The sequence below is a fragment of the Kogia breviceps genome, chromosome 3 (genome assembly GCF_026419965.1).
Source record: "Kogia breviceps isolate mKogBre1 chromosome 3, mKogBre1 haplotype 1, whole genome shotgun sequence".
Classification (NCBI taxonomy): domain Eukaryota; kingdom Metazoa; phylum Chordata; class Mammalia; order Artiodactyla; family Physeteridae; genus Kogia; species Kogia breviceps.
Genome location: NC_081312.1, coordinates 24,748,825 through 24,776,696, shown reverse-complemented (window position 1 = coordinate 24,776,696; position 27,872 = coordinate 24,748,825). Strand labels below are relative to the sequence as shown.

Below are 27,872 nucleotides of genomic sequence, written 5' to 3'. Positions count from 1 at the left end.
TTTCAATACCTCTTGAAGTGACAAAGTGACCATATGGGTATGTGTGTTGGGAGGTTGGGATGAGGAGGAGGCAAGGAAGTTACATTTCCTCCTAATCCTTTTTGAGTTAAGCCCTCTGTTTGTTTAGAGATGTTTGTGTCACCATCCCATGTTGGTCTTCATGGAGGTGGTGGAACGTGGCTCTCAGCCTTCGTAGCCCGTTAGGATCACCTGGGGGAATTAAAAGACTCTCAGGCCACACCCCAGACCGATTCAATCAGAACCTCTAGGGGGCGGGGTTCAAGCATATGTATATTTTTTAAAGCTCCCCAGGTGATTCCATTGTGCAGCTAAAGTTGGCAACCAACAGGTCAAGCAAGGGAAGTCAGGTAGGTGCGGCCAGGTGAGTGTCTTAGTGCTGACTCCCATGATCTCTTCGTTCAGGTGATGCCCCACTGCCTTGGGATTTGTAATTAAAAACAGTGTCTGCAGGTGTTCCTCAAACTTTCCCAGTACTGCCCAATCCCTAAAGCAGGTTGTGGTTGATATGAATTTTAGCAACTAGTAGGTATTACAAATTAAAAAAAAAAAATCCAAACAAAGTTTATTTCACAGGTGATACATGCTGGCTACTAGGACACTTTGGGGATCTTGTTGGGAGCCTTCTTGTAGGTCAAGTATGGGCTACCTCGAGTGCTTCTTTCCTTTTTTGGGCTGGACATCATACCTCCCTTCCTGTGGGTGGGCTGCGGGAGAGGGAGATGCAAGACATGCATCTCATCCTTTTTTGGCTTCTGTGTCCCCCCACTGAACACTCTGGAAGAAGGGATGGGGAAGAGGGGTAGAGGCAACAGCAGCCCACAAAGCCACTTTGGGACTGTGGTTACTGAAGCACTTACCACAAGCAGGTCTCTCCTGGAGCTGACTGCAGTTCCAAAGCTTCTTGGCTTTGGAGAAAGTTCTGCCTGAAGATGCTGACATGATCACTTGTTTTCTCCTTCACCCAAAGGATCTGTTCTGTTCTCAGAATTTGCCTTGGAAGCTCGCATTCTTCCTTTCTAGGGACCAGGGTGTTTGCAAGTGTGTTGTTAACTTGCTGATTACCCCTGATTGCATTTTTTGTGTTTAAAAAGAACTCATTTCCTCTGGGCAGGTTTGGATCAGCACTTTTCTGCAGGAAGAATCTCTATACTGTATATGTATACAATTTCTTCTCTCTCTCTCTGTCTCTCTCTCTCTTTTTTTTTTTTCCCCCCCTTTGGTTCGGTTGTGTGTGTGTGTGTGTGTGTGTGTGTGTGTGTGTGTGTGTGTGTTTGTGTTTGAGGTCTCCAGAGGAATCTCTTCAGAGCAGATGATAGGCAGTCAATTTTTTAATAGCTAAATACAATATGTGTATTTTAATAATAGTTCTTTCTATAGGGTTCAGATCATCTCGCGGCTATGGACTGACACCTCTGTCTGTAGAAGGCAGACACACAGCATATTTCATTATTCTCTTGATACATAATACAGTAAATAAAGTCTGTAGTAACGAACCCTAGGTTGGTTTGGAGCAGTGCAAAGTTTGAGGTGAGGATGGACGTTGGGGCAGACACCAGAATTTATTGTTGGTGACTTGAAGCCTGCTGATCCTGGTAATTGTCCTTATGTCTAAGCAATCACAAAAATGCACTTCAGGCTTTTAGATAATACCCGTTCTCTCCACACACAGTTAATTTTTAGAGTAAGCAGGGAAAACTCACCTGTAAAATAGGAAGGGGAAAAAAAAAATCACAGCTGCTAAGGGTCAAGCAGATCTGCATAAAACAAGATAAATAGCTTAAATAGATGCCTTCCCGTTTTCCTAAAGATAGCGTAAAGTGGGTAGTGAGGATGTATCCATTCCCTCCTCTCTCCCCCCTTTTAAATTGCAAATGTCACAGAACTGAAACCAGGGGGCTTAGTCCCAGCAGCGGGTCCTGTGTACCAGGCGTCTGGTCCTCCCGCTTGGCAGGATGGGCCGCGCCATTTGATTGTGTGAGGGCTTCATGCTTTAGCGGTTCAAGAGCAGGAAGAGCTGGCAAGGCTCCTGCAGCTTCAGATGGATGTGGTCGGGGCCTGTTGGAGGCGCTCTCTGCGGTCCATTAGCTTCTAGCGTGCTGGCAGTATTGATGTTTGCTCGGCCCGTCTGGCTTTCCATGCCTCAGTGGCTCCAAAATGTCTCCACACCGCACCCCAGGAAGAACGCACAGATGGGCCCATCTCTTCTATTTGCTTTGGGCTATTTTGATCCCTCGTTGGGGTATCTTTTCTCGGTAAGACCCACAAGACACCGGAGATCGTTGCCGTGGGAGAGTTGGGTTTAGGGGGGAGAGCTATGGACGCAGTATCTTCTGTTTCCTGGGGCAAAAGGCTATTAGCTGTGGCTGCCGACTGAACTCCATGCAGCCTACTTGGGAAAACCTCATTCCAAGACTCCCAAACCAATCAATGGTCACACTGAACATTCTGGCACACGATGGAGGGAGAAGGGGTCCCAGATTTTTACTTCTAGGTGTGATGTTTGTAAATAAAATGTTTGGGTTCTCAACTTCAGATTTGTACAAGTTGACTTTTAATCTTTGTAAACGACTTTAAAAGTATGCATATCTGGTTTGGAATATAGTCCAGCTGTGGTGGATCATACTCACCTGGCTTTTTCTCTTTAGTCCAGTCTGTCCTGTTTGGGGCATCCCTGAAGCCCCCTGGGCAATAAAGAGGTATCCCTAGTGCCCGCCAGAGAGCAGCCCCCTCATGGGGTCATTGGGAGTTTGTCATTACCTTGAAATGAGTTTAAGTCCTGATTGTTTATTTTTAAAACACCCTTAGTTATGAATGTACAATTTCTCAACAATCTTATAGCCATGAAGAATTGATTCACTGCCAAGGTGTATAAATTTCAGTACCAGTTTCTCTAAAGAGTTCATTTAGCATGAAGTCAGCCTGTTGCAGGTGGGGTGGAGCCAAGGAAAGATGGGGACGCTTTCACAGATGGATCTCTACTCTCAAATCTTAATACACGGGTCTACCTATGTCACATATCATTTGTATGTCCATGTTTTTAGGTTAATTCAGTGAAGAGACATGAGGTCCTCTTCAGCTGGCAAAAAAAAAAAAAAGTTGGTTCATTGTCTACTATCTTTTCCTGCTGACTCGGGCAGGTGCCCAGACCGAAAAGCTGCTTGCTTTGAGTCTCAGCTGTTAAGTTTTCAGGCATTGGGATCCTGCAGTGAAGTACAGTTGTGGGGGTGGGTGATAGTGGCCAGTCTTATTACAAGCACGCTGTTGTGTGCACTAGCCTCCCATCCCTCATCCCCCCTGCTGTCTGAAGCTGACATCCTACTCAGGTTGGTTTGATTGATGGCTCAACACGACTGCATAGCCTTGGTATGCCTTCCTGAAAGTGAATTTCAATTCATCCGCTTTTTACTGAGAATCTTACCTCTCTTCCCCCATTTCTCAAAGCCAGAACTAGGACAGAAAGGTATTCCAAGAGAAGGTGCTTACCCCTGAGGCTTTACCAAGAGGCAAAGACATTGATGCTATAGTTAAGGTACGGCTGATTGCCCCAGCTGGATCCTTCTGTTTTGGGCACTTGCGTAAAAATACAATCATTTCCCCTCCGCCTCCCCCTTGCACCTCCTGCCGGAATACGAACGTGGCTTTGTTCCTAATCTAAGTCAATCCTGAATGGCCTAGGAGGGGGGCAGGGAGTAGTAAGTAATCAGGAGTAAAGGCTAGCTCCTTTCAGAATCCTTCTCCCTGGTGTGGAGAGACAGAAGCACAGAAGCAGGGAGCACTGCTGCTTCTGAGACTTGATTTCCCACCTGGTATTCGGGCTTTAGGACCAGCCCAGCTCTCCACCGGCCCAGCCAGCCAGCCAGCCAGCCAGCGGGGGCTGTCGCTAAACGAGCCTGAATAGGGGTCTGATTGCTCCTTTCTCCTCCTCTCCTTCTGATTACCCAGTGAGATTTCCTGGGTATGCTGTATGCTAAATGGCAGAGCAGCCGCCTGCCACTTGCTCCAATTATCCCTCTTTTAACTATGAGGGAAGAGCAATTTTTTTTACTGCCCCCCCTCCCCCTCCACAATAGCATCTCTGCCTCCTTTAAAGAAATAAGACCCTTCTTCCTAGTCCCCTCTTCAGTGGGGTGAGAGCAGCCTTCTCCCTTCACATAGCCTGCACACCAGCTGCTGGCTGCAAAGTAGGTGGGCCTTGGGTAATGCTTCGGTCCATATTCAGCAGCGTTGAGGGTCGGGCAGGCATTCTGCCAGCACCCTTCCAGTAGCAGTGAACTTGCATTTGCATTTGGTAATGAGACACCACAGGCCCAGCGCTGGGGGGCTAATCATCAAGTCCCCTATCTCTCTTTGCAGGCTGTCCCGGAGAGGTTTCCAGTTCCCGGAGCAGCTGCCTTCAGCTAGGTATTCTCCCTCCGTCACAGGGCAGAAGAGGTGGGGTGTGGGCTGTGCTTGGGGGATGGAACTAACGTGCCTCCCCGATGATGACTCCTATTGCCCTGGAGTCACAGGCTCTGCTGTGAGTTCAGAACAGTGAGGCCCCAGAGGTGGAAGTGGAGTGAGAGAGGCTTTGGGGCAGGGCTCTGAGGGTCAGGTACCCTTCTTAGACAAAAATAATAATGAAGTTATTGTGACTATTATTGAGTACCACCATGTGCCTGACATCCTAGGTGCGTTGTCTCATCTGATCCTCACAGCACTCCTATGCAGTTGATATCATTAACTAGCCCTATTTTACAGACGAGGAAACTGAGGAGCAGAGAAATTTAAAAGTTGAACAAGGTTTGGTGGTTAAGAACATGGCTTCTGGAGTGAAAAAGGTCTGGACTTAAATCTAGGCTTGTCCACTAACACGTTGTCTGTCTTTGGAGAAGGTTTCGGAAGCTTCAGCATCCTCATCAGTAATAATAACAACAACGATAATAATAATAACAGCAGCTAACAGTAGTAATAACAACAACAATAATAATAATAGCAGCTAACAGTCACGGGGCACTCACTCCGTGCCTGTTCTTTATGAGCCCTTGTAACACTCAGAACCACCCTTGACACACTATTATTATTCTAATTTTGTAGATAAGGAAGCTGAGGGACAAAGGGTAAAATAACTCCCCCAAGGTCACACAGCTCAGAAGAGGCAGGGCTGGAGTTTGTATCTAAACAGTCTGGCTTTAGAATCCACACTCTTCACCACTGTGCTATCCTGCCTTGCAGCAAAGCAGGAATAACAAGAAGTCATACGTTAGGGAGTCGTTGAGAACGTGAAATGAGATCAAATGTATAAAATTATCAGTATAGTCTCCGGGAGAGAATGAGTCCTGACTCTGGGCTGCTAGCCACCTGGTGGGTGTAAGAACGAATTATGTGTCGATTTGGTTTCATAGAAACCCTTTGAGCTACCCCCACCTCTGCCATTTTTCCTTCAGCCCAGTTTGAGAAGTGGCAGAGAGAAAAGGAGTGGAATTTCAGGAAAGTATAGAATCCAATGCCATGACCATTTTGCCCCTGCCTAAGAGCATGGGGTCACTGACAATGGTTGTGCCCTTTGGACTGTATTCAGAACTCTTTGCCTGCAAATGTGATGTTCCGGTCCCCACAGCATCCCGATGAGGTAGGTAGGACAGGCCTTACCATCCCACTGAATAAGTGAGGAGACCCAGACTCAAGGTGCCATCGGACTTGTGGGTCGACAGCATGAGGGCAAGCGTGGATGCTGCCTGTTTGGCAGGCGGCTCCGGGACCTGAGAGCCCAGATCCTCAACATAGCATTTCATTTCTGCTTCTAGGCTCCCTTCATTAACACAAATGGCCTGTGTCTCCATCGTGTAATGGAGCACACCTTGCCTCCCTGGTTGCTGATGATAAGCAAAATGTCAAACTCCTGGTGCAGGAGATTATCAGCTTGGTCAGTCCCAGTCAGAGAGAAAGAGAGGATATGAGAGAATGAGAGAGGATGAATGAATGAGTATTCAACTCCCACCCTCAAGACCCTGGTTTGAAAAGAAGTGCCTAAGAATGGACCTGTGGGTTCCGAGGGAGTTGGAGCCCGGCTCCCCTACACTGGAACATCCCTGGACAGCACGACCTCTTCAGACTTACCTTTAGTTTCCCAGGTACCAGGAAGTGTCCAGCAGCCCACCCAGGGTTGGTGGTAAAAGGTGGAGCTCCTGGATTAACCTTTCACACTTCTTGCTCTCCTGCTGACTCTCTTCTCAGATAACAAAACCAAACTCTCTTTCTCCCTGTTTATTCTTCTCTTCTCCTTTGTGTGTGCGGGAGGGAGATGATTACAGAGGTGGATTTGCCGCCAAACTAAACCTTTCATGCATCTTCCCTTGCATGGGCCCCTTCAAGGCCCCGTGCCTAAGACTGTACTGGTGATTCTTTTCTTAAGGAATCCCCAGTATCAATAAGCTTCTGGCCCCCACCTCTGTGGATCTGCCTCTGTTAAGAAGGCCTGTTGCTGCCCAGCGACAGCAGTGTTGCTCTGGGTGTATGCGTGGTTCCCCAGCGACCGGTGACCTTTCATCACAGACGCATTTCCCTTCACTTCATAACCAACAGGGCAGGAGGAGCCGTGGAGAGGGAGTGTGGGAGGTTGAAGGCATATAGGAATATTGTTTGGGGAGCTGTGGTGGGGGCGGGGGACATCCAGGGTATACAGTGGGTAACGAGGGTGTGTTTAGAAATGTTTGCTGTAGGTTTAGAGGAACCAGCTGGTGTGCAAACAGAGGGAGCATCCTGGTCCCTCCTGCGGTTTCCCAGCTGAAGCTGGGGTGCTTGGTTTGCCGTGGCTCCCTGAGGGGCTGTGTCACAGGTGACAGGCTGTGGATGACAGAGGAGGGGGGACAAAGCGTGGCTCGACAGGCCTGTCTCCGTGATCTGTGTGGGAACTGACAGTGCCGATGGGTCGTCATTAACAGCTGTTGTTCTCCAAAAACGGATGTCTTTGGGTGACCTATTTAAAAGCAATATGGGGGCTTCCCTGGTGGCGCAGTGGTTGAGAATCCGCCTGCTGATGCAGGGGTCACGGGTTCGTGCCCCGGTCCGGGAAGATCCCACATGCCGCGGAGCGGCTGGGCCCGTGAGCCATGGCCGCTGGGCCTGCGCGTCCGGAGCCTGTGCTCCGCAACGGGAGAGGCCACAACAGTGAGAGGCCCGCGTACCACAAAAAAAATAAAATAAAAACAATATGGGGGCTTCCCTGGTGGCGCGGTGGTTAAGAATCCTCCTGCCGATGCAGGGCACACGGGTTCGAGCCCTAGTCTGGGAAGATCCCACATGCCACAGAGCAGCCAAGCCCGTGCGCCACAACTACTGAGCCTGCACACCTAGAGTCCGTGCTCCACAGCAAGAGAAGCCACCGCAATGAGAAGCCCGCGCACCGCAACGAGGAGTAGCCCCCGCTCGCCGCAACCAGAGAAGAGCCTGCGCGCAGCAACGAAGATCCAACGCAGCCAAAAATAATTAATTAATTAATTAATTAAAAATAAAATAAAATAGAAGCAATATGGGACCCCTTTAAACGTGTCATCATCCATATCTGCTCTCAAACCTCCACTGCTGTCCACAATATTCCTACATAATGTATCTTACAAAGTTAAAATTTTTTTTTTTTTTTTTTTTTTTTTTTTATCCAGGAACCAGTACCAGTAGCTTTTCAAAACAAAGTGATCTCATAGTCATCCAGACAAACTACCCAGCTCCACTCTGTGATAAAACTTACTTTGCATGTGGGCCTAAAAATTGTGAACTCTCTCAGCTCTTCAAGGGGGAAATGCAGTTCTCTGGAAGGGTGTACAAGGTCCCAGAGTGGGTGGGGATGAAAGAAAGGCAGGGACACAAGCTCTACAGCAACAGGAACTCCTGGTTTAAGCTGCATCTAAGATACATTTAAGATCCTTTCGTTTTTACCAAGGCTCTTATTTAATTTCGGTGTCTTTGCACCTAAGAAGACAGCTCGAGGGAGCTTTTCCTTCGAGTTTCTCCATGAGACTCTACGCATCCAACCCTTTTCTGACACTCTGGCCTCTCGCCTGTGGATTTGGTTCTCCTGAAGTGGTCCTGTTTGCTGGCGCAAAGTCTTTAGGGGCCATGGTCTTGATAGTCCCATGGCTGTTGGCAGTGCTAGGGCTGGCGTCTCCGCTCTGGCAGGCAGGGCATTCCAGGCAATTCTATAACCTCTCCTCCAGGTATGACTGGAATAGAAAAAGTGCAGTGAGAGGGTGTACAGCTTGTATACTCAATACGTTGCTTTCAAATAAAAACGAGTACCCCATTGCAAGGAGGGGTGAGCAAGGCTGAAATCACTTCTCTGTGATTCAAACAGTGGGAAAGGGCTCACCAAACACTCGCGGTCTCTCCCTTCCTCCTCATCCTCTCCGCCTTCTTTCCTCTCCAGAAGGGGTCCTGTCTCACGTGGTTAGCCTTGGAGGGCCAAGGGAATGAGGAAAAGTGGGCCCGAGGGTGTTAAGCCTCCCACCCTTAGGATTCTGAAAGACTAATGAGCATCCCCTAGCATATTTGTTTGATCTAGGTCAGGAAAGACAAGGCTGGAGTTTCGGCTGAGGCAATGTGCTGTGAGTTCTTTTAAGGAGACACACTGAAATGCGGGGGGACTCTGGTGCTGTGGGAGAAATCCTCTGTGCGGGATGAAGCACCGATCCTGTGCCCCATGTAGAGGACAGTAAGACATTTATGTCACCTTCTAGCCATGGCTTTGCTTGTGTAATGCACTGAAAACCAAGGTGCATGTTAAGAGTCATGGGATAATATGTCTGGAGGGGTCTTTTTTAAAAAATTGAGGCATAAGTGACATACTAGTTTCAGGTGTATAGCATAATATACAAATTTGATATTTGTATATATTGCAAGATGATCACCACAGTAAGTCTAGTTAACATCCACCACCGTACATAGTTACAGAATTTCTTTTTCTCGTGATGAGGACTTTTAAGATCAGTTCTCTTAGCAACTTTTAAACATGCAATACAGTATTCCCAGTAATATAGTCACCATGCTGTACATTACTGGAGGGGACTTTAAAGGTCATTGGGTCTAACTATTCACTTCCCATCCTCTTCTCCACTGTATAAGACATCTCTGCCCCACCCCCCACCCCCCCAAAAAAAACCCGTAGTCAACTGCAATGGCAGGGGCTTGGTACTTTTCAAGGCATCCTGATGTATCTCTGATTATACTGAGTATCGGGGAGCTCTTCCTACGTGAGGCCAAGGTCTGCTTCTCAGACAGTTCCTCACTGGTCCTCATTCTAATGAAAGCAATCTGACCTTCGCGACGGGCCATGTGGGCGAGGGGGATGGGCAGGTCATAACATTTCTGGATGATGCTTTGTAGGAATGAATCCTTGTGCAAAGTAAAATTCATAAGGGATTCTCTAATATAGCACTAACAGTATACACACCGCTGAGTTATTTAGAATTGACTGCTTCTGATTAATCTTAAACAACATGGGAGGGATTGATGTGGGAAGAGATTCTGATGTAAGCAGGTGATTCATGCTCCAGTCATTTTGTTCCTGGGGGGGCTTCACTCTGAAAGATTCATGGTTCGCCCCATCTCTGGCTCTATTATCTGTGCCTCATTTCATCCCCCTAAGATGTCCCATCTTCCTCCATATTCAGCCAGCTTTTCAGCATCTCTGAATTTCCAGGGCGCCCCCTGGAAATCTCTAATGGCAATAAGCAATAAGATGAAAAGTTCTAGAATGCTATGGAGTAGAGGAAAATGGAATTGGATTGGACCTGCTTTACAAGTCCGTCGTGGCAGCCAGGGTCAGACACCCCAACAGACATCAAGATTTTGCTAAAAAGCCTAGTATGATGCTTTAAAAAAAGATAAGGGTATGAGATGAAGAAGTATTGAGTAGCTATGTCTGGCAACTGGCCTTGGAAGCATATGCCCTATTCAAAAATGCTTCCTACTCTGCCAGGTTGCCTTGAGTATCCCACGTTTTGGGCACTGTTGGGAAGAAGTCTCCCAGGGAGGGGATTAGGCAGGGCTAGAACGTGTTGCTCCCACATTGGCATGGACTGGAAACCTGCCAAGCAAATGCCCTCCTGCACCCTAAAGCGGATGAGGCTATTCTTGGCTCGCAGCCACCCTCCCATTGACAGTCATTTTACTGACACTGCAGCAAAGAAAGGAGAATTTGTCTCCTAATTCATGGTTTAAAATAGTTTACTTTTAAGAGCAAAGCCCACAGCCATCCTTTTGAGTCCAAGCATTAAAATATTCTCAGAGTCACCGACTTCTGTGCAGTCCCACTGTCCAGCCAGGTTCTATGTACTGCATGCCCGTGCAAGGAAATGGGCATGACCGTCTCACATAGTCATGTGGTAATTGCCACGTGGGAGGAAGACGATTGGGTTTTAGTTGCTGTGGGAACTTTGTTGTTTGCTCATCCTGATGTTGTTTTCAGCCCTGTGTTAATTCAGATTGGAGCTATTCTTTCCTTGTGTAGAATATATGACTAGTGGCTACGTTTCAATGTGTCTCGTGGCTCCCTTTGGCTTTCACAACCTTAATGCAAGTTGCAGTAGCTCAGCTGGGTTTCCTGATTCCTTTTGCAGGAAGTGTATGTGAGGAGGAACTCTCTTTGAGACCTGTAAGACATGAAACCATGGGAAGACTCTTGTTTCCCTTTGTTAATTAATGTTCCAGGCTTGTATGCTAAATGGCATGTCTCTGGTATCTGACAGAAAGCAGGTGCTCAATAAATGTTTGTTGCCTTAATAAAGCACACTCTGTGTGTATGTGGGTGCATGCATTTCACGTTTTGTATGCATACCTATGCGTGTGCTCACTAACGTGTGATGGATGGACGCAGGTTCCCATCAAGAACGTGAGCTCAGTAATGCCTCTTTAGTACATTGCTTACAGCTATGGCTCGGACCACAGTGGCATGGGCCACCATTGGAAATACCTTCTTTTAATAGGAAAAGTGGCGTGTTTGCTGTGGGGCAGTTTTCACAGAATCTGTGTCAAACACATGTACATTCCACTTGGTTTGATCTAGTTGAAGGTGAACTAGCAAGACTTTTCTCTGTTTGTTTATGAGCCAGTGGTTTCCTGTAACAATCATAGACAGCAGCCAGCCTGGGACCATGTAAATGCTTGTGGCGTGGCTGTTTGAGGCAAGCACGTTGTTGTCACTGGCGATGGAGAGGCCCCATTAGCTTGTGTGGATTCCCTGGAGAAGAGGAGGCTCACTGGGGACAAGATAATTGTCCTCGGATACTGGAAGAGCTGCCATGTAGAGGAGGGAGTGGATATCAGACTCGAGGGTTGAAGGGATCAGAGCTACAGAGGAGGATTTCTGATGCTTAGAGCTGTTGGGCCATTGAATTCAATGCACAGCTTTGCCAAGTGCTATTGCTGGAGTGACACCTGTCAGAAATGGGCGCTGGTGTGTACATGCCTTCAAACCAAGGACTCCATGGTTCTGGGGGTCTCAGCAGCCAGGCCTACCCTTACGTTTGATCATGTACGTCCTCTGCAGTTCAGGGATGTGGAAAGATTATTCTCCAGATCAGTGGGCTTCAGAAAGGGGCACATGCAAAGACCACGTGGGGGGATACAGGAAGGAAACAATTAAAATGTATAGTTAACTTATATGCGCATTATTTATAAGTAAATATACATCTCTCAGGAGAACATAGTAAAATTATTTTTCCTAATGGGGAGTTGGCTCAGAAAGCTTTGGAGGTCACTGATCGACACGCAACTCTACATTTCTCTCTAATTGGTTATAGTCACTCGACCCCCAGGCTCACAGGTTTCAGGTGAAGGCTGATGCCCTAAGTGTTCCGGGTGCCAGTGGGATGTGTGCTGGGCTCCTCTACCCTGTCTTCAGCTCTGTGTGTGGTGGTCCTGGTTGACCTGGCCAGGTGGCTTTGGAGGGTCCCACGGGAAGTTACTCCAGTCGCACCTTCCTCTTTCAGAGGCCTCACTGTTTGGAATCATTGATAATATCTACCATCTCAGAGCTTTTTTCAGCATAAAAAAAAATCATAGTGTTTGCTGGGGCAACTTTGGATTGTGTAAGAGAACAAAGTCTTTGAAGTCTGTTCAAGCATTTGCAAAGCAGTCCTTGATGTCTAATCATCTATTTGTTGAAACAGACCATCTGTTTACTGGAATAAGTGCATTTTCTGACATTCACTGAGTGAGTGCCTGTTGTCTGCCAGTGTGGGCCCTGCCCTTGAGGATCTTATGGTCTCGTTGGGAAGGCTGTCAGGCAAAGAGAGGTGTTGTACACATCAGAGTCGCTAAAATACCAGGCGGAATGTTTGTGGAGTAGCTCAAAAGGGGATGTTCCGCCTGCTTGGACTTCTTACAGTGGAAAACTTTAGGCTGGACTTGGAAGCTTTAGCTAGCAGACTGGGCGGAAAGGGCCCTCAGGGCAGCCCTATGAAACAGCAGGCTACTCTTTGCCAGTAGCTTTGCGGTAGTTAATGCGGCTGGATTAAAGCGTCGGCCCGTGGAGGAGGAATATGAAGAGCACTTAGGTAGCGTGGGTCTCCGATGTTGTAAAGATTTGGAACATGGTTTCTTCCTGCACCTGGGAGCCATTGGAAAGTTTTCAATTGAGTAGTGCCCGTAAGATTTGAATTTTAGAAAGATGGCTCTGGGGCAGTTTGTATGAGGCTTTGGTTGACAACTGGAAGGCAGAGAGCAGGGGGGCCAGGTAGAGGCTATTGTGTGGTTTTGGTGAGACAAGAAGCAGTACCGGGGGAGTAGTGATGGAAAAGAAGGGCCACCGGCAGAGATGTTGAGAAGAGGCGCTTAATACTTGGAAAGCAATGACCTTTAGTGGGTTTGGACTCAGGCTACCTGGCTCTGACGCATACTAGTTGTGTAAACTTGGGCAAAGGACTTCACTTCTCTGTGTTTCAGCTTAAAGATTTGTGAAATAGGTGTAATAGTAGCGCCCACCATTTCAGATTGCTTTCAGGCTTCAGTGAGATATCGCACATAGACTACCTAGAACCGTGCTTGGCACACCGTAAGCATTCAGTGAACGTTAGCCATTACTACTAATTATGATTGACGATGGTGGTGATGATTGAAAAGGGGAAAGAGGAACTTTGGTAACATGCTCTTTGGGTTGTAGGTGTAGCTAGGGAAGTCAGTGGGAGGAGCAGATTTGGGGTGAAGGTGGGAGAGGGGTAATAATAAATAAATTTTGGTTTGTCCATATCCCTCCCACCTTCTCTTCAGAACCTGTAGGACACCTGCAGGGAGATGTTCAGAGGCAGGTGGGGGCAGTGGTTGTGCTAGGGAGGAGGACGGGGCTGGGCAGATGTCAGGCTTGTTGTTGTAGGGGTGAGGGAAGGCTGGCTCCGGAATGAGGTTGTCCAGGCAAGGAGTCTAACTGAGAGGAGAAGGAAGCTAAACTCAGAACCTTCCAGAACCTTAATATTCAGGATAGTGGAGGAAAAGGAATCCACAAGATAGATTAAACCAGATTACCAGAGATATAGAAGGAAACTAGAAACAAAGAAAAGTTCCTTAAAATTCTTTACTGGGCAATGAATGAAAAAATATACCTTCTCAACCTGGTTGAAGTTGGGGCATGCATTTGAATATAACAAAACAGCCTTGAAAGATTACGTAATTTAGTCTTAAAAACTACTCACGTTGGTCTTTCTTCTGCCTTCAATTTAGTGAGATCTGTCCATTTGAGAAAATTTCTACAAATGGAAATTTAAGTCTCATATAGAGATGATGAACCTGAGGGTTTTGGATGTTCTGCTCATGAACATGATAGAATTTCTGGCTCCTAGAATGTTAGACTCTCATGGGAATCAAGAGCTCAAAGATCTGAAGGAAACAGACCCAGAAGAGTGAAGTGATTTGCCCAAGATCAGCAAGCTGGTGTTCTGATTTGTACTTCGTGTTTCTTTGAGACCATGTGAGCTAAACATAAAATGCTTTCGCTACATTTTCCTTGGAACTGGGCATTGAACTCTCAGGATACCAGCGGTGACACTCAGCTCAAAGCCACACACTTTCTCCTGGGCCTGGGGAAGAGATTCCTCTCACTCTGGCTCCTGTGAGCTGAAAGAGCAAGATCCCCTAAACGGGAGGTGCTAGAAGCCCCTGGCTCAACAGCCAGTGATATAAGTACTGGTAGTTAACTCACTGTGGTTTCTCTATCTCTGCCCAGGGTGGGGCGCTTGGAAAGGAAGCAAAGTCCTTTCTTAAGGAAATCAAGGCTCGGTTCTGGTTGCCTGCTTGCTGCCTTCCTCCTGTCTCCGACTCTCTGGGCCCGGGGGGTGGGGATCGTGTGTGTGTGTGTGTGTGTGTGTGTGTGTGTGTCCATGCTCCAAATGCTTTGCTGTGCCTCATGGTTTTCCAGGAATTTCAGGACACAGGAATTTTTGCCCAGCTGTGTTGTGTATTGCTGTTCAGCAATCTGAAGTTGCTTATCCAGCGTAAGTCAGAATGGGGAGCCTAGGGAGGAGGGGTAACGCCTTCTAACATTTTTCAAAGCAGAAGAAATTGAGGTGTTAGGGGCCCAGCTGGCGTGTGATGAGAACCAAGAAATGGAGCATACGTGAGCATGCATGCTCACATGAAATCTCTTACAGAAACCCAGGGATGTTATTCGAAAGTACCTCTCCCACCCGCTACAACATGACACACTGACTGAGGGCCCACTATGTGTCAGAAGAAGTGCTGGGGGTAGAGTGATGAACAAGACAGTTGTGCCTTCATGCTGCTTAATTAGCCAAGCAATAATCAAGTGATGGATGCTTTGAAAGGAGAAGGATAACATAACAGGGGTCTCTGTGCTTTCAGGAGTCCCTCTTCACTCCTGGCAGAGCAAAGACTCTGTGAAGTTCAGGGGTGTGATTAAGACACTCCAAGGAATTATAGGAGGTCCAGGGCTTTTTCTGGACCCAGTGCTCAGGCTGGCTCTCCTAGCCTGAGTCTCCCGGCCAAGGATCACAGGTGAAGTCAGTGGATTTAGGGCTGAGTTTAGCTTTATGCCCAGTTCTAGTCATTCTTACTGAGTATGGCCTCAGTGATGCCATTGTAATATCATGGAAATCGTATGATTTATCAGCTGTCTATTTTGATTGACTAAATTTAATAACAATGGTGATGATGAACTAATTCTCATGAAGTGCTTTCTATGTGCCAGGCACTGAGCTAAGTGCTTTCAAATGTGACCTCCTTTGATTTTCCCAGTCACTTGCACCAGGGAGGTCCTATTGTTTTTCTGGTTTTCTAAACCAGGGAACAAGGTTGAAAAGAGAAAGCAATCTATCTGCCTAAGACATGAGTCTGGGCAGTTGGATGATCTGGAGTTTGAGTTCTTATCGCCTCACTCTGTCCGCTCTTCAATCTGGCACTGAACGGTGGCTTCTGTGGCCATTGAAGACCCAATTCCATGCTCTGCTGGCCCAACTGGGCTGCCTCTAGCATGCAGGGGCACTGCCTTTCTTCTCTTCACTAACCTGTCTTCTGACTTCTCCCCGTCCTGCACATGACTGACTTTGATCCCAATTCAGGCACGTGTTGCAAAGAGGGATATAAAAACTGTCCTGGAATTCCCCCTCCCACCTCTCCCGGAGCCTGTATCCTTGGTGTCTTATTTCATCCCATGAGCTGCAAATGAACCATGAGCTACTTGAACTGGAATCCCATATTTTCTCAGTCTTTTATATCCCACGGTCTCCAAGGCATTTTGTTGTTGTTGTTGGCATGGTCCCACCATCCAAGAGGCCTTGGTCAAGCTTTGGTGGAAATCTTTTGCTTGTATTAAGTTGTAAAATGAATACTGTTACGATTTGCATATCCAACCCCAGCACATCCATTTTTATCACCCTCCCCCATCTTGAACACCACAGTCCAACCTTCTTCTTTCATGAAACTGTGACGTAAAGAAGCAAGGTAACTTACAATAGGCCCCTCAGCTAGCAAGTGGCCAGGGCACTGGGGCTAGAACCCAGGAATCCTCACTCGCAGTCTAGCATCCATTCCCCTACCTCACGCTGAGAGAGGAGACTCGATGGATTCAGAAGAACATTGGTTGCCAAGCACAATCCGTGGTGATCAAAACAGCCGTGCCTCCCGTCTTCATGGAGCTTACGAATTAGAGCTATGGAAAACGTAAACCAATACATGTATAATTACAGTGGTGACGAGTGCTGCAGATGGAAAGAACAGGGTGAGGGGAGATCGAATGAGAAAAAGGGTGTCACTCCTCCGAGGAGCGACATCTAAAGATGAGGAGGAACAGAGAGAAAGCAATGGAGAGGGGCTGCATACATGCGTTGTCACCTGTTCAGTTTAAGGACAAGGTTGATCAGTCTAATATTCGTGGCAGGAACTATGTCTTTTCCTTTTATGTATTTGTTTGGGATATGGTTGATGGATGGGTGGATGGATAAAGAACTGTCTGGGGCTGGGGAGGGAAGCCTTCAGTGTGACAGCAGCAGGAGAGCTGATCTCGTCTGGTAAGTGGGCATAAACCTGGACATCTCCACCCAGAGTGCAGAATCCTACCGGGGAGGATTTGGGAATAGAATCTCTCTCTAAAGGAAGCTCTGTGTGCAGACGGTGAAGATGAAAGGCTGCTGGAAGAAAAAAGCCACAGTGAATGTCATTTGCCACCAACCTAGAGAGACTTGTTCCTCTAAGAGCCATATAGCTTGAGTCCCACCCACAGCCCAGAGATCAGCTCATGCATTTCCAAGAGCTGCCCTTTCTTCCTGGCACTTAACATTCCTGCTCCCAGCCCTCCCAGTCCTCCCTCCTGGAGGGAGGCTGGATTCAAAACACATGTTTTTTTCTTGGCAGGTGAAGAGGTAGAGGGGGTTGCCCTGATCAATCCATTTATTTATTTTTATTTATTTATTTATTATTTATTTTTAACATCTTTATTGGAGTATAATTGCTTTACAATGGTGCCTTAGTTTCTGCTCTGTAACAAAGTGAATCAGCTATACATATACATATATCCCCATGTCTCCTCCCTCCTGCGTCCCCCTCCCACCCTCCCTATCCCACCCCTCTAGGTGGTCACAAAGCACCGAGCTGATCTCCCTGTGCTATGCTGCTGCTTCCCGTTAGCCATCCATTTTACATTTGGTGGTGTATATATGTCCATGCCACTCTCCAACTTCGTCCCAGTTTACCCTTCCCCCTCCCCGTGTCCTCAAGCGCATTCTCTACGTCTGCGTCTTTATACCTGTCCTGCCTCTAGGTTCTTCAGAGACTTTTTTTTTTTTTTTTTAGATTCCATATATATGTGTTAGCATATGGTATTTGTTTTTCTCTTTCTGACTTACTTCACTCTGTATGACAGACTCTAGGTCCGTCCACCTCACTACAAATAACTCAATTTTGTTTCTTTTTATGGCTGAGTAATATTCCATTGTATATATATGCCACGTCTTCTTTATCCATTCATCTGTCGATGGACACTTAGGTTGCTTCCATGTCCTGGCTACTGTAAATAGAGCTGCAATGAACATTTTGGTACATGACTCTTTTTGAATTATGGTTTTCTCAGGGTATATGCCCAGTAGTGGGATTGCTGGGTCATATGGTAGTTCTATTTTTGGTTTTTTAAGGAACCTCCATACTGTTCTCCATAGTGGCTGTATCAATTTACATTCCCACCAGCAGTGCAGGAGTGTTCCCTTTTCTCCACACTCTCTCCAGCATTTATTGTTTGTAGATTTCTTGATGATGGCCATTCTGACTGGTGTGAGATGATATCTCATTGTAGTTTTGATTTGCATTTCTCTAATGATTAGTGATGTTGAGCATCCTTTCATGTGTTTGTTGGCAATCTGTATGTCTTCTTTGGAGAAATGTCTATTTAGGTCTTCTGCCCATTTTTGGATTGGGTTGTTTGTTTTGTTGATATTGAGCTGCATGAGCTGCTTGTATATTTTGGGGATTAATCCTTTGTCAGTTGTTTCATTTGCAAATATTTTCTCCCATTCTGAGGGTTGTCTATTTGTCTTGTTTATGTTTTCCTTTGCTGTGCAAAAGCTTTTAAGTTTCATTAGGTTCCATTTGTTTATTTTTGTTTTTATTTCCATTTCTCTAGGAGGTGGGTCAAAAAGGATCTTGCTGTGATTTATGTCATAAAGTGTTCTGCCTATGTTTTCCTCTAAGACTTTTATAGTGTACCAGGGGCATTTATATTCCAGAACATCTAAAGAATTTTCAGCTTGGAGTAGTAGGGGTACAATCTGAGGCTGGGAATCAGCTTGATCCTAAATGGCTTCTGCTTCCTGGGTTTTAGGCTAACATTTATTGAACACTTACTAGTGTTTTAGGCTCTGTGTGAGTAGCTTTATCTTTTGTTACCATTTTACGAATGAGAAGGCTGAACTGCAGAGAGACTACCCATCTGCCCTCTGCCCAGTGGTACAAAAGACACTCAAAAGAACTAGAATGAACTTTTATAATTCTTCAGGAGAACGAGAAAAATAAACATAATGTAGAAGTTTATTGTGAAGACCCATTCAATTTTTTTTTTAATTCTGAAATTATGCCCTTTTATTTTGGGGGTGTTAAAATGCCTTTTTAATAAACGATGGTAATACAAAGTATCATTTTCAGGTTTTTGTTTTTTCTTGGAAAAATTCTAATATAATTATCCATTGTTAGTTTCTAAAATTGCTTTAAATTGCTTGAAGTATGAATATATAAAATGTATTAGTGTGAGAACCATCCTTGCAGGGAATAGCTGGTTCCCATGCTGTTTTCTTCCTAGGAGTAAACTATTGGTATAATTTTCTTCACTTTCTATTCTGATTTTTTATCAGAAAAAAATTGCACCTGGATAGGACCACTGAGATTATATAACTTATTTTTCTTCAGCCTTTATCGAGACGTTTTGATTGCACAACTTCACCCTGAGAACTTTTAACTCTATGTCAGTATAATCAGGATTATACAAACATTACAACAGTTTTATTAAGGGGGTGTTTTTTAGAAGCAAATGATGTAGGGCTCATGTAATTCCTCAATCCATTTTTTTTTTCAGCATAGTTAAACCATTTTTAAATTTTCCAATTCATTTTTATTTCACTGAATTATTTTTAACAAGATCAGTTCTGCTCCACATGCCTTCTGTGGTGAAGATTTGACTCATCGATCAGTTATTTTTTTGTGTGCCTATCTAATTTTGCCCACATAGCTTCTACCATTGTGACCACTCTTTTGTGGTCATTATTTCTACTATATCCAGTTTTCTCACGTCAGATTTGCTAGTCTAAATTTTGTCAAGAATGTTTGATTCTTCCTTCAGTTTTTCAGTCAATGACAAATTTTACCATGTGCATTTTTAGCCACAGTCAGTTCCATTTTGTGTTGATTTTTTTCTGACAGGTCTAATTTTTTTCCAGGTCAGTTTTCACAGTTCATAGAACCATATCTTCTTCCTACAACTAAAATCTGTCTCTTTCCTGACAGTTTTTTTTTTTTTTAAAGCAGTTCCAAAACATACTTGAGGGGTCATAACATCAGGGTCAAAATATCCTGTGTCATTTATAGAGACCAGTGACCTAGATGAATTAAGAAACCTACCCAAAGTCATACATAAGGCTCGTGGCAGAGTTCTGTTGGGTCAGTTTAGAATATAAAGCATCTCTAGTTCAGTAAAGGGCAGAGTAAGATTGTAAAACTGGGATAATCTTGATGGTGTGCCTTCCTTCTTCTAACCTCCACCTACCAACCCCTCTTCTGAGCTTAACAGAATTCCCAGTGATCCACCTCCCTAAGAAATAGCAGCTGGGGCCACTGTTCGAAACATCTTCACTTCTCCCTGCTTCCTAGCTAGGCCCCCCCTTAAGCTGTGTGTGATTTACAAACAAGCAGGACCAAAAAGGAAAAATCCTCCCTTGTGGAGAATTAGGTCAGTGGCAGAGTTGGGGAGGGGAGGGATCCAGACCTTCCGTTCTCCCATCTTTCAGTTCACCCCCGTTGCCTGAAGCTATTGGGACAGAAGCCAGAGGTGCTATTGGGAGCAGACATCTGGGGGTGGGGGGCTGGGGTATGCGTGCAAACATGAAAGCTGTCTGTTTTCCAGCCACTTGGGGCTGTCCCTTCTCTCAGCATATTTGTCTGGATTACTCGAAGGGGGATATTAGTGTTGTCTAATAACGGCCCTAGATTTATAAGGGATTTGTGTGATTAATGCCCAAGCAAAGTGCAGCAGATAGCTTAGAGCTCTGTCTGTGTGGTGGGTCTACACTTCCCATTCTGTGTCCTTTCTAATTGGTTTTGGGGGAGGCTTTCCTCTCTCCTCTTTGTTGTCCTGATTGTTGAAGGCTCTAGCGTTTAGGCCCCCACGGGAGGGTAGCTGAAACCATTTTCTACTGCTGCGATGCATGAGTGAGTGTCTGAGAAGACAGTGAAATCTCCAGGCTCACACTCTTGTTCTTCTGTGAAAGCTGCAGATATTTGGCCACTTGCTTCTCTGTCCCAGCTGCCACCACCATACTCTTAGTACTGGATTCTTCTTCCAAACCCCTCTCAGGGCACTGGTCCCCCAGCTGTGGCACAGGGAGAACAACAGTGAACTGGGATGCAGATGTGACCTGAATTCTGGTTTCAGCTTCAACATTGTCCAGCTGGGTAGACATGTCAGTTCCCCTGTCTTGGGCCTGTTTCTCTCATCTGAGCATCAGAGGATCCTGTACAACCTTATGCCACTGATCATAATCACAATTAAATAGCTAAATGTCTGTCTGATTATTTGTGGCCCATCTCCCCACCTAGACTTTAAGTCCCAAGAGTGCAAGGCCTGTGTCTGTTTTGTTCACTAGCCATCACCCCAGTGCCCGGCACAGTCCCTTGGCCATGGATATATGCAACGGGTACACGTCGATGGAATGAACTGGTTAACCAAAAGAGATGGATCTGCTTGACATACCAGCACTCTTCCACTTCTAAAATTCAATCTGTCTACTCTATTCTTTTCTCTCTGAAACAATCAAATTTTAATGTTTTTATTGTTTTTAACTGACCACAGACGTTACAAGATAAAAATGGCAATTAATATTAAATTATAACTCAAAAAAGCATATTATCAATATGTAAAATGTAAATTTCCTTCTGGGGCTCCCCCTCTTCTTGCTTGATGTCTGCAGTTCCTGGCAGTGGAATGCCTCCTTACCTGGGCTTCTGAGCTCCCTCTAGCAGGGTCTGCAGAATCCTGTTGAGCCTCTTAAAATAGGACTGGTACTAATTAGGCTACATGCATGGTTTGCAGGCTCAAAAAAAAATTATTTTAGGTTCAGAGCAAATACTGCACTAATTTCACATCACAACACACCCTTGCTTTGCAAAGACAAGAAATCAACCTTGTTCATTTCCTGAAAATGAAAGAAAGGGAAGGGTATAAAGGAAAGCAGAAACGCTGACAGGTGCTAGTAGTGAGAAAGCCTCTGTTAGGGCTACTTGCTTTCTTCTGAGGTTCCCCAGGTCATTAGAAACTCCTTTTCTCAGGGCAAGGACCCTTGGGAAAGCACTCAGTTGAACTCTCCAGCTAACTTGAGCCAATATATGACCCCCTCCTTTTCAAGGCCCTGGCAGAAACTGCAAATCAATCGTGACCCTCTTTTCTTTCTAAGCTCATATGCAGCCTCAGACTCTTTCTTAACACGTTACTCTGGGATGTTACCGATCAAAAAAAAAAATGGAACTAAGCATGGTGCCAGGCAGGTCATTAGGCATTGTATATACAATTGCCTCGTTTGATCTTCTTGACAACTCAAATTGATGTAATAATTCCCATCTCACAGATGAAGTTTAAGTAACGTATCCAAGGTCACATAATAGATAACAAAGTTGGGATTTAAGCTCAATGCTTATGGTCTTTTTGGTGCACTACATGCCTTGCAGGGAGCCCATCCCTCAGGGATGTCAATCTGACCACTGGCCTGTTTTGGTAAAATGTTCTTACAAGATTTCTCCCCACTTAATTGTTGCTGTTTATCCTCTGGGGACCACTGCAAGGTTTCTCCAGCAAAAGACTTTGAAGCAGTCTCTGTCAACCCCAAATCCCCCATTAATGTGAAGTGTGATACTAGATGGCTGTATATGGCCGCCCTATCATGGTTATACACTCTTTTGGTTATTAGATTTACTATAACTGTGTCCCCAGCAGTTATTTTGAGTCTCTGGCACCTAAGTCCCGTGTGTGGCATAAGGTCGATAAATGTTAGCTATTTCAAACTGAACCAGATACAGAGTCTCACTATGGGAACTAAAAGGGTGAGGATAAAGGCTTGTGATAAATTGAAAGGCTTCCCAACTGTTCTGAGAGCCTCAAAAGCCAGCCTTTCTCAAACTGTGTTCTGTGAGATGTTACTAGGTGTTTTACAGAGTAAAAAGTGTCCAATGTTCCAAAAACATTGGGAAAACTGCAGACTATATCCCCTTTTGGACTTCACAATGTACCTTAGTGTAGGTGTGGCTTTTTGAAGTCTTGCCATAGAGATACTTGATTACCTTGCTTTAGCTCACTGTTTTCTAAATGTATTTGACCACACTTTTTTTTTTTTTTTTTGGCAAGGAACTCCTATTTACATCTTGCTGGGTGTTTTTTTGTTTTTGTTTTTTTTTGCGGTATGCAGGCCTCTCACTGTTGCGGCCTCTCCCGTCGCGGAGCACAGGCTCCGGACGTGCAGGCTCAGCAGCCATGGCTCACGGGACCAGCCGCTCCGTGGCATGTGGGATCCTCCCGGACCGGGGCACGAACCCATGTCCCCTGCATCGGCAGGTGGACTGTCAACGACTGCGCCACCAGGGAAGCCCTGGGTGTTGTATTTTTATGGAATTCAGTTTGGGGTATGTTGCCCCAATTTATAATTCTTTCTCTGAAATATGGATCTGGAGATCCTGCCCAGCAGATGATATTGTGGACACTCAACAGTTTCCATCAGTTTTCCACACCAATTTCTTGAAAATTGCCCCCATGTCACATGGGGTGATAGATTTGGGTGGTTAGACCGGTGTAGGAAGAAATAATAGGGGAAGGATAGGTGGTACTGTGGGAAGGAAATGGGCTTTGGATTCAGAGAAATCTGAGTTCAAATCATCACTACTACTTATGAGTTAAGTGGACTTGGGGATATTAACTCCTCTGAGCCTTGGTTTCCTCGTCTGTTAAGTGGGGATCACAACAGTATCTACATCAGGATTAAATGAGGTCATATACATCCGACACTGCCACAGGTACCTGACTCATAAGAGGCCTTCAGTAAATAGCAGGGATTATAATGAACTGTGATCCCTGTGTTTCTTTTCTTTTAAAATTTCTGTTGTAATATCATTGTGAATTAGGGGCTCTGCTTAGTGTTTTTCATACCAGGATCTAGCATAGGGGCAAGGAATTGCCACTTGATTAATATTTCTGGAGTGAATATGGGAATGACATAGCACTTTATTGTTTACAAAATGCTTCCACATTTACGGTCTCATTTCAGCCTCACTGCAACCTGGTCGTGTAATTGGAGTCATTATTCCTGCTAGTTATGGATGGGAAAACTGAGGCTTAGAGAGGCTGTGTGAGTTGCCCAAGATCAGAGAGCTGGTAGTGGGCTGGAAAGTCAGGGCTCAAAACCAGGGCTTCTCTAAGCAAAATGTGGTATACAGCAGTCCCCTCTTATCTGCAGTTTTGTTTTCCATGGTTTTAATTGCCCAGTCAACCATGGTCCAAAAATAATGGAAAATTCAGGAAATGAACAATTTCATAAGTTTTAAATTGTGTGCATTTCTGAGTAGCATGATGAAATCTTGTGCCATCCTGCTCTATCCCACTTGGGATCCCCACCCATCAACATCATCTGATCCTGACGTCCAACCATTGACATAATCAGTGCTCCAGGATCATCCAAAGTAGATGCTCTTTCTTCTGACCTATCATCGGAGGGTCATTAGTAGCTAAATGCTACGTCACAATGCCTACATCATTCACTTCACTTCATCTCATCATCTCACATCATCACAAGAAGGGTGAGTACAGTACAGTAAGATTTGGGGAGAGAGAGAGACATCACATTCAGATAACTTTATCACAATATAATTGTTCTACTTTATTACTAGTTATTGTCGTTGATCTCTTACAGTGTCCATCTGCTGTGAGGACTTTTCTAAAACCCTTGTCTTGTTAGGTGGGGGCCTACTGCAGGTGCCAGCCTCATGGCCTAAGGTGGGGAGTAGCAGTTAGCTAGAGATGCCTTTTGTTTGCAAGGCTTAAGCAGCCAGATAGAAGGCTCAACTGGGTACTTTCCGTTTACAAGGGAGGTATCAACAAGCCAGAAGAAACATTAATAATAACAGTTTCAGTAAGTGTTTATTGAATATTTACCCTGTGCCTGGAGTTGTACCAAGCACTTCGCATGAATCATCTCATTTGGTCCGCATAGCAGTCATTTCAATTAGGTACAGTCAGTTCTGCTATAATGCTTGTTTTGAAAATGCAAATTTGTTCCAATGCTATTGATATATTAGGGAACAATTTGAGCATAATAATTTTGCTTTTGATTATGCATGATTTTGCCCGTGAGAAGCTCTAGGTAAAGGCAGAAAACTGCAGCCAGATGAACCAAACTGTGTAGGAATGCACAAAACACACACACCTAAACACGTGCCAGCTGCTTCAGTTACCAGGCATGTTATGAGCCACACCCATCAACATCTGGTGTTATAACTTCCTGTCCAATTTCGGATGACCCTTCTTTCATTACTTCAAAGCAACTTGCAAGTTTCCCACTTCCACAAGCAACTTCAGGTCTTTTTCAAGTGCTAGACTTACTGTACCATTTATGCATTCCTTAACCATTAACACGTGTAAAACGGGTTCCTATCTTCCATTATGTGTCGCTGATGAAGTCTTGGGGTACGGTGCTCCAATCCTATTTTCCTGTGAGCCCTGTGGTTTATCCTATGTGATTTTGCATAGCACATCGACTTTTAGGGATGCATGGGTGCTTCTAGCTGAATTGACTCCACTGCCATTATTCCCATGAGGCCTGGGAGAGGAAGGTAAAGTAAGAAACTGAACAAGAATACTTTTAATAACAAATAGCAAAGACAGGATTTAAAGCCCAGATTGCTTTACCTCCCTTCTGTGCTCAGAACCTCTAAAGAATTAAAAAAAAAAAAAAAATCACGAAGAACAAAGCCCACTGTCTGCACTGATCTCCGACTGTATCTGTAACAAGTAGGTTCCCTCTTCTCCTGTCAGTCAAGCTCAGGCTCCTCAAGCCACGGCCACTACAAGTGTGTTGTAGCCCCTGAAGTGTTCGGGAGCAGCAGTGGCCTGGCCTACAAGAGTGCCATCCTTGTTCCTTCCTGTTTTTCATCCTGCTCCCCTCCCTGCTGCTGCCTTCCCAGGCAGGCTGGCACCTGACACAGCAGCTACCCCTCCGCTCCATCTTGCAATCCGGAGTTATTAGCATCAAAGAACAAAAGCAAACAGCACCAGGGCTTGGGAGGGCTCAGTCTTCTACAAAGGCGGATAAATGGGCTCTGTGTCGGGGATGAAGCTAACACCACCTGGCCTTTTGTGGAAAGACAACTCTTCCTGTGTTTGAAGAGCTCAGATACTGAGAGCCAGAAAAAGCCCCAGAATGCAGGAAACCCAGCCTCTTTGCTGCTGGAAGTTTGCTTTAGCTCTCAACTAAAAAAAATAAAAAAATAAAATACTGTTTCTGTATATTTGTTCCTCAAGTAGAGGGAAGAATCTTATGCTCATTTTCTTCCGGGGCAAGAAAGGATAGACTGCTGGGGAGATGCAGTCTTTGCCTTTTTAAATTTTTTTCTCCTCATGTGGAGTCAGGTGTAATCCTGAGTTGAAAGCCTGCCCGATGTTTGTGGGCCTGGGATAAGAATACACATGGAGGCTAGGGGTCAGCCTCCCTTCTCTCCAGTTCCAGCACCACAAATATCCTTGTGCACATTTTTGTGGATGCCCCAGCTTGTAGAAGTCCACAGCTCCTGCAAATAGCTTCCCCTTGGCCATTTCTTGACACAAGAGTACACACATCAGTGGGTTGGCCTGCTTTTGGGAGAAGGGACACAGGGAAGAGGCCCACATGGATTGGGGGCAGTTGGGGCAAGGAATTCAGAGTACCTGAGTGTCCTCGGGGTTATTGGCAGGTGTTGCTGGTGCTGGGTGGGAAAATCGAGCTGGCCCTGTGGACTGCTCAGTTCCTGTGGTGGGACGTGGCTTCAGAAGGGCCAGAGCAGGCTCCTCTAAAGTGTACAGCCCAGGCAGGAACTCCAGTTGTCCAGACTTGTGGTCACATTGCACTTGACCGCCTCCTTCTGCCTGGGCTGTGCCTTTTTCTCACTCCTATGAGATGCCCAATATTCTTACCCCTGATTTATAGCTTGATGGGTCAGATGGTACCTATCCTGGTTTACTCTTTTATTCAGAAATATAGGTTGACCCTTATCTGATGTGCTACTCTGAGTATAAGAGGTATTAGTAATGATAGAACCTCTTCACTGGGTCTTAATTTCGTTATCTGCAAAATGGGATGAATAATGTTCCTACCCGTTAGGGTCATGGTGAGAATTAAATGAGAAGATGTATATTAAGCACTTAGGACAGTGCCCAGCACACAGAGAATCCTCAATAAATGTGAGCTTTGTTGTGATTAGTATTGCTTTGTGCCAGGGACGTAGAGGCATTACCCCATTTTATCCCCCAATTCACCCTCTGGTATGTGATGATGGACACAGTAATTGGCTCTGGAACAGACATGTGACCTAAGCCAAACCAATGAGAGCCTTCCCAGGGAATTTACTGGAATTACCAGGAAATAGGCTGCTCTCTTTCCTCTAGAGCTGCCAGATTCCATCTTTGTTACCATATGGAGACAACTCACCTGATAATGAGGCCAACGCTGAAGAAAACAGGGTTTTTAATAGAGTAAAGGCATTAAGACAGACCCAGAGTCCAATCCCAGCTCTGCCTTTCTGTCCATAGGCACATACCTTAACTTCTCTGAGCCTCAATTTTCTCATGTGTAAATGGAGACACCAATAACATCTATCTCGGTGAGTTGTATCAATTGAGATGATCTAGTCACTATTCACTGCATATTGCTGAGCACATCATGTAGGCCAGATCCTCCTTAAACACTGGGGATACAAGCAGTGAATGAAACAGGCAATACTGCTCTCATGAAGCTTATCTTCCAAGGGGGATTTAAACAATAAAAACAGACCCATCCTATAATGTCAGATAGTGATTAGTGCCATAAAGAAAGGAAAAGCCGAGTAAATGGTAGAGGAGGGTCCCTATTTTAGAGAAGGTGGTTGGAGAAAAATCTTTCTAAGAAGAAACATTTGAATGGATACCTGAAGAAAGTGAGGACCAGTCTTACCTATGTCTGACAGACTATTCAGGCAGGCAGGGGAATAGCAAATGCACAGGCTCTAGGCAGGACCTGCTCAATTCATGTTAGTTCCTTCTGCTGTTTGACAGGAGGGCTGAGGACTGGCCCATATAAACTGGCACCTTCCCTCTCCTGTCTTCCAAGCTCTGGCACTCACACTGACCTCGGTGGATGGCAGGTGCTTGAGAAATTGTTGGGGGTGGGATCCTGATGAAAAGGAGTTCGGATCCAGGCTGGGGCCACCTCTGTTAGGAGTGCCAGGCTCAACCCAGGGATGGGAAAGCCACAAGAGAGGAAGGATTTGAAAGCCACTGCCACCCTTCACCCACTCTCTTTGGCATCACAACCAGGGAAGAAGTAAATTAGGGCAGTCCCAACTGCACTCAGTGCCCCACGGACGCTTACTGCGTATTCAACGATAATTTCAGCCACAAGTGTGTATGC

The 27,872-nt window shown here is 45.5% G+C and overlaps 1 protein-coding gene across 24 annotated transcripts in view; it reads left to right on the top strand.

The window, feature by feature from the left end:
* The window catches only part of NRXN3 (neurexin 3), a 1,710,573-nt gene that overhangs the window by 69,821 nt on the left and 1,612,880 nt on the right, over positions 1 to 27,872 (top strand). The window lies entirely within an intron of this gene.